Here is an 8402-nt window from a genome sequence, read left to right on the forward strand (position 1 = left end):
CCCCACTTGTTTCCAGAAGCAAGTACAAAAATGTAATACGATTGTGATTTTTGACATGGTCAGCCCCCCCCCCCCACTTTAAAAACTGCTCTGCGGCCCCTGTATTGTGACGTGTCATCATAGGGTTTTGGGGGTATTATCTTTTACAGCTTGTTAGATCATGTTAAAATTTGAAAATGTTGATGGCTCCCCCGATTATAGGCCCCTCCCCCATTTAAAATTCTGGATCCACCACTGATCTGTCCATACATTCAACTGATCCTGAGAAATTGTTAGGAAAAGAATACATTTATGCAGTATAAAGAGTATTCATTCCTAAATTTTCGAATGTGCTCGCTCAACCATGAAATGGCTAAAGTTCTGAAAGTGTTTGGTGATAGAAATGATGGATGATAAAAACAACAGCAATTAAAGACACCTTTCAAACCAAATTTGCCCCCAATATTCACTTTATTACCCTTTAAAATGAGTCTGTGTCATTGAAAATACCAATTTTCCCACTTTGATGCGTGCTCACTCATCCATAAACAAGCAAATCGATTTCATTTTTGCACAGAATTCTGCCCATAGGTTGATAAACATTACTGCCAAACGACATTGCTAAAGACACTCTTGAAAAAAAGTTCCACCATATTGAATAAGGGGTTTACGTATGCTTAAACATATGCACCCATAATGTACACAAGTCTATGAGAGAGGAAGTCAAAATTTTAACAAATATGAAATGAGGGTTTGTTTCATGGACGGTTTTTGTTACTTCTGCCAACAGTTATTTAATGAAACTTCGCACATGGCTTCAGAGTAACACTATCCAAAATGTGCACACACCAAAATAACCATTCGATTCGGTAGAGAGTGGGGCCAAGGCCTTGAACTTTCTTCTCATTTGCATAATTTTCGAATATTGTGTGCCCACTGATGCATTAAACATCGGGATTTTCATGAAAATCAAATCAAATGAACTGTGCAAGGAGTTGTGTGACAGATATCCATAGTTACAAATTGCAGTTTTTCCAATAACGTAAAAAAGAGCTAATCACATTCCACATGTTCATTCAAGCGTAAATGTTTAAGTTGACACCTTTGAATCATTGAAGCATGTTAATTGGTCATGAACATAACAAAAAAGTTGAGAAAAGATCATTTTCAGTTAGAAAAATGAAGCAATACTTGCCTACGATATTTGAAAATCGCATTTTTGTTTCCAATAAATGTTCATTGAACCGTGAAACGGTGAATATTGTTGGAGATAGTCTTCCCCAAAATAACTGTCATCATATTCTAGCATTTTTTATTGAAAAAAATGTGTAAAAATCCAATTATAGCAAATTTGGACTTGAGTTTATTCAACCGTGAAATTTAGCTTAAAAAGTTGTATCGTCTTTTAGAAAGTACCCTTTTCAAGCCTTCTGACTAGTTTTCATGATGAGAATGTGGAATTAGTTCCAATACAATGGAATCAAAGTCGTGATATTTTGCTTGTGACTTTTGAAAAGTGACATTTTTGCCTTCTGACGGTGCTCACTGAAGCATGACGTAAGATACATCCACAACATTTACTCATATGGTAGCTTATAAAATTACCTACACGCTCATGTAAAAATATATCAAAAACTCACATTGGTTCGGAAATTATTGATGTTTGTTTAGGGGGGGACTTACTTTTTTTGTTGTGTATATATTGAATGATATAAATATATATATATATATTATTGTGTTCTATATAAGCTGGTTGAACTTGGGTTAGACGAAAAATGTAGCTTCTTAGGGTATGTGTATTATTGTATTTTGAGAGTTACGCTGGTCACTAGTACGTCAATTAATTTCATTTCAAAAGTTGTTACTTGTGAATTATTTATCGATCATACTTCAAATTACCAAAGACAATTACTCACACTTCATACCTAACCAAATAGTTGAAGCCTGTGCAGTTCCACAGGTGAATTATTGTTCCAGATCCCCTTGTACAAAACAAAAGTCACACTTTATGATTGCACATTCGGTTTTGCTGCCCATAAGCTGTGGAATTGCCTGCACTCTGAATATGCACTCTATCGCTAAATATGTTTGAATCCAAATCAGAAACATCTTTGGTTAGTTTAGAAATTATCTTTGACTTGTAGAAACAAGTAACCAAATAACATTTAGCCAGGGAAGCTGAATATATAATGTATAAAATCTATGCTATATTAATTCTTGCTCATTACCATTGTGTATTTGTACTCATGCTATTAGTAATTGCAAACTGCTATGCATATATAGATGTAGTTATTGTATCATGTCTTCCAAAATAATTTCCCATTATCTATTCATGAATAAATATTTTCCATGTCTTCCGAGAGGATATCGATGTCCTGACTCACCAACCTTACTTTTAGAAAGAGGATTTTTTTTGGTCAACATTTGGTATGGTGTTCATATTCATAAGGTCTATAGATTAGAGGTGATTCACTAAAAGTTGACATCAATTGTACATATTAAAAAATCAATTATCAGATAATTTGATTGATGAAAATTTATTGTATTCTACCAAGTGTGTGTTGGTTAGAAATCATGAAATGATGATTCAGTGTTTTCTCTATTTTCTACAAATTGTATATTAATTATAATGAATCTATCAATACATACATTGGATTGCTATAAATAATTATTTTCATGTATACTGACCGTAAAGTTGAATTTTATAAATGCTTATTTTTGTTTTTGATCATGTATTTTTTTATATGTGATCTAATTTTTTTTAAAGATTTAATAGATGGATTTTGTGGAATAGTTTTGTGTATGTACAACATATTCTTCGAAGTCTTTCTGACAAATTAAATTCAATCAGTATTAATTTCAGCGTTCATATTTTCGTTTTTTGTGTGTGTGTAATATAAGTGTTGAAGTGGAAGATCAGGGCCTAATTTTATAAGCTTATTATAAATTGAAAATTCAGAATCTTTTGTAAAATTAAATTTAGATCAAACAGCAATTAATAGTTTTTATGATCTTTATATAACAACATAAGTTAAATGGAACTTAAGCATAAAGATATGTGACTGATAAGATTTGATTTAGCCCTCAGATAAACTTTGTTGGGAAGATAGGATTCAAAACTATTTTGTGACTGGATATTTTTCAAGGAGCAGAACCATAGAAATTAAGACCTACTTTGATTTATTTAAAAGCAACCTTCCCCCACCCTTTATTTAATCCCACTTGATTCAAGAGATCACATTACCCCATGTTTCGAGCCATGTTTTTATTAAAATGAATTACATACCTACAATGTTATTTAAGGGACTATGCACCTCAAACACATTTTGTTTATACTGGAGTTCTCACTCATTATTAACATATATATTACTGTACGCTGTCATGTGAGTTTATTTCTGTTACAATCTGATGAAAAATAAAACAAACCTCCAGCCCCCCCATCTAAGAAAAAAAGACATACTAGTAGATGACTACTACCCATGTAATAGTTCATCCAGTTACAATTGGTCTAATTGATAATTGTCAAAATGGAAACAGGGACACGTTGCAGAAAGAGTTGCAATCAATTGCAACTCTAAAAATTTAGGAGGAACTTGATTTTCAACCAATCAACAGCGCGCATTTTGGACTCGCGATTGATTTTTTGCCTTGCGTTTAAACGCAACTATTTCTGCAACGGGCCCCTGATCGTAGATCGGTGAATTGGACCAACTTGCATTAGACCAAATGGCTATGGGTTAAGAGGGATCCAGAATGTGTGGTGATTGAAGATCATGTGTCTTTGCAAATGATACTAGCCACTTGGTCTAATAAAGTATGTTTAGTTTATTACCACTTTGTCAATAAAATGAAATAGTTGCCCCATGTAGTAGTCCATCCCAGAAAAATTTGATTTGAATAAATAGAGAAAAATCAAACAATCAGCATACTTAAAATTTCACAAAACAGTGATATACATAACTGTGACATGCAAATGAGACAGTCGATAATGTCCATCATTCACTATTTCTTTTTGTATTTTTATTGTTTGAATTATACAATATTTCATTTTGTCATAACTTTCTTATTTTACTTCCGATTTGAAGAAATTTTCAATGTTATGCTTGGTAGATTTTTCTCTTTTTATTCGAATCAATTTTTTGTTGGGGTGGACTTGTTCTTTACTATTAAAGTGGGTACATGTATTTGACAAAATGGGATTTCACCAAGAGGCAGTCCACCTTATTGCATCTTGTCTACATGTATGTAGTTTATCAAACCAAATCTTGGTTGTGATATTGGTGTTATATCCTAGTTTGACTCACATCCTGTTTTAAATAAAAAAAAAATCAAACTAGTATTTTGGGATTTGAGTCTTGTACAAGTACTGGCATCGAACTTTTGCATTTAGATTTTATGTTGTATGTGTATAATGTAAAAACTATGTATGAGTTCTGATTTTTTTCATCAATGACCCAATATCATTCAGAGTTCTTATACATTCTACTTATAGATTGGTCGATTGAAATGTCATGTTGATTTCAATAGGGCTCAAGGTAATGTGGAACCTTGTTACAACAACTAATAAATTTTTAAGATTTCTTATCAGTTGTTGCTTTAAATCAAATTATACAACAAACTTAAAGGACAAGTCCATCCCTACAAAAAGTTGATTTGAATTAAGAGACAAATCCAGTAAGCCACAGAAAATTTCATCAAAATCAGATGTAAAATAAGAAAGTTATGATAGTTTTAAGTTTTGCTTAATTTCATGAAACAGGTTATATGCATATCCTCATTGGTATGAAAATGAGGGGATTGATATCATCCACTCACTATTTCTTTTGTATTTCATTAGTTGAAATATGAACTTTGTTATTTTTCTTCTCATTGTCATGGGAAACATTTAAAACCTCCCTGAACATGTGGAATTGCCAATTTTTTATCATTTTATTGTTCAGTAAAGTTATTGTAATTCAAACAATAAAATACAAAAGAAATTTTGAGTGAGAGATATCATTGACTCACTCATTTGCATATCACTAAGTTGTGCAAATAACTGTTTTGTGAAAAATACCGGTAAGCAAAACTTGAAAAAAGTATCATAACTTTTTTATTTCAACATCCGATTTTGATGAAATTTTCAGCAAAATGCTTAAATTTGATTTTTCTCTATTGATTCAAATCAACATTTTGTTCGGGTGGACTAGACCTTTAAGTCTAACAAGATTACTTTGCTATGAAAACAAAGATTACCGACATTTGGTCTGACAGTGATTATTCAAATGAGTTTCATCATTAGCAAGAAATCATAAATTAACAATAAATTGGTATTTTATTGCATTCTTCATTCCCAGAAAAAGTTGCTTTTGACACCAGCTGAAAGAATACACTGGTAGCAACGATGCTCTCCCAATCCGATCCCTCTTTTTGTCAACATTATTTTCAAAAAGTTACATACTCTTTGAGTGGTTAGAACATTTTTTTGTAATTTATTTTGTAAAAAGTGCCCCTTTTGTTACTTCCTTGATTCATCCTGCTGGGTATCACCAATTATTCCCTATTAATTCAAAGAAATCTATCTGAAAAGTACTCTTACAGAAACAGAAAAACCAAGCCCAAAATAAAATAAATACATCGATATGTTCATGTATAATATCTCCATATAATGTATACAATTTTATACAATATAAAACATGTAGACAATATGACATTAACTAACAATTACAGAATTCCAAAGTACTGCATTTAAATCATGATAAACATTTTACAATATATGGTACTTCTAAAATATTCAAAGCTGAAATTACAAACACTTGGTTTTTGCAAATTCATAATCTTTGCTTTATCTTATATAGAAACAATAGTACATGTACTACATACTTCAAATCGTACTTTGGTATTATGAATAATGAAATTCAAATAATTTGAGAAAAAAATTTAAAGCATCAAAAAAATAATTATGCACAAGTTTTGTGTCTTCTTTGTTCAGCACAATTTTTTTAGAGATTTACACAACATCAATATTGCAAGCCTAATTTAATTTTGTTTAAAGATTCAGTAATATATTGCACCATTGTCTGACATATCTTACAAATATAGTGATACAAAGTTTTATAGATTCCATTATAACAGTATTAATTCCCCTTCTACAAGTACTGCTATTATTGCATCTTTCAAACATAGATAGTTCATGACTGCGCTATTCATATACAATGAAAGGCTACATGACATTACATTAAATCTTTGTATTCATTCCAGTTCCACCATACTTGTAGTTCTGAATCATTGAAAACCAATGTGGAATCTGATTTCTTTCTTTCTCTTGCATTATAATTCTAAGCTTTACCCATTTATATAAGTTTTTAGGTGTCGTCCATGCATTTCAATAATCTTACATCTGCGTGGAAAATAGTTCACAACTGTTTTGATACATATATACAATGTATATATTGTGCGTAAACATTGGCCCCAAATAAATTTTGTTACCATTTACAGATATATGCAAAGAAGAAGAAAATACAAATTTACAATACTTTGCATGTCTAAGAAAATTATGCTAACATGAAATGAAGAATTTTTAATCATTATAGTAGTGAAACACATTCCTGGGGCCTGTTGCAGAAAACATTTTACCTGATAAAACTCTGGTAAACACTAAAAACTGAGGTTAGTCTGATTTCTGCCATTGACTTTAACACAGGGCAAAAAAATCTGGTAAAAACAACCTGAGTTTTCTCAGGTAAAAAGTTTTATGCAACAGGCCCCTGATGCAAGGCTCCACATTAACTTTTTTTGGTGGTGGCCCGTTCGGGCCACCAAAACCTTCAAATAATTTTTTTTGGTGGCCCACTAATAAGGTTTGGTGGCCCGAAAAATATAAAGAAAAACATTAATTAAAATGAATAAAACAAACTGAAATATTCTGCAATCACTAACACGTACCACTATTCTTTGTACATCTTGTATGTAAATCGTGCTTGCTGTTATTTTACTTTGCTTAATTTGTGGTAATACATATTGTTCTATCATTGTAAATATGAAATGATTGAAAGAGAATAAAAGAATTGTATTGTTCCCAGGTTGTGTAGATTTTTAATCTCCGTATAGACACATACTCATAATGGTAAAGTAAATAAATAGTGCATATATCAAACTCAGATAGATTTACAAAACAATGATTTTTCCTTTGATTGTAAAACCTAGATTATGCAGGCCCCAAATCCAGTTTATTTTCTCTTTTCCAGCATATTATAGCAGGAGAAAATCACATGCTGCAGAATTAGAACAATGTGTAAAAGGGGGAAATAAACAAAAATAATTTTTAGAATAGTATATTGAAAAAAGAAAACAAAAATTGTAAAAATGAATACGGTAAGTGAAATAAAACAAAAGAAAAAATGAAGAAAGAAAAAAACAAAGAACAGGTCATAAAAAAAATTTGAGAAAAAACAAAAGAAAATTTAAGAAAAATAAATAAAACAAAATTATCAAAAAATTGGGGAAAATTATTATTATTCAGTAGAAACATGTTCTTTAATCAGGCATTTTCAATGGGAAGGGGTATAAATGGTTTAATCACTGAAAAAAAATGAAAGAAAAAAATAAAATGGCAAAAGTTATCTGGAAAAAACAGTGAGAAAATTCCTTCCCTATATTTGACAAAATGATGGAAAAAAATCACATGTCATATCAATGAAATGCCTTCCCAAAGTATTTACTTCCTTAAGAGTGGTTTAAGAAGTCATTTGTAAACAAGAAAGAAAGAGCGGCCTATTCATTTTTGGCTCAAAGAGACACAGCTTCGAAATAAACCAAATATCAACATACATACAAATGCACATATGGGACTGTGATGTACTCACCTATGTGTTTTATGTGTATTAATGCATTTGGAAATCGGTCTTTTTGAGTCAAAAGAGAGGTCATAATTCCTCCTTTTAATGCTTGCAATTAATCAGGTTTCAGTAATATGGACTGTAGAAGGGCATTTCATTGGTGTAAAATGTGACTTTGACGTAGATTTCCAAAGTTCTGGGGAAGATTTCTTAGCAGTAACATTTCGTATCGCAGCTCCCTGGGTCTGAATAGTCTGCTCGTGCACAGCTAGCTGCATTGGTTTCATGCATGCAAAGCTCAGCCAGACAGCCGGCGCGGCCGGCTACTGTATGCTAGCGGTAGGCCTACATACTGTCATGACTATGCAATCTTTGTGTGTGTGTATTTGTGTGTAGATTAACAAAAAAGGCGCATGACGAATTGGCTTGCAATTTTAACTGTAGAAGGTTGATAAATGCATGCAAAATCGGGAGAAAAATTGCGCTACTTTGAAAATTATTGGTTGCCCGATTCGGGCCACCAAAACTTAACATTTTTTCAATAATGGTTGCCCGAGATGAATTTTTGGTGGCCCCGGGCCACCGCTAATGTCGAGCCTTGCCTGG

This window comes from Lytechinus variegatus, chromosome 15 (genome assembly GCF_018143015.1).
Source record: "Lytechinus variegatus isolate NC3 chromosome 15, Lvar_3.0, whole genome shotgun sequence".
Classification (NCBI taxonomy): Eukaryota; Metazoa; Echinodermata; class Echinoidea; order Temnopleuroida; family Toxopneustidae; genus Lytechinus; species Lytechinus variegatus.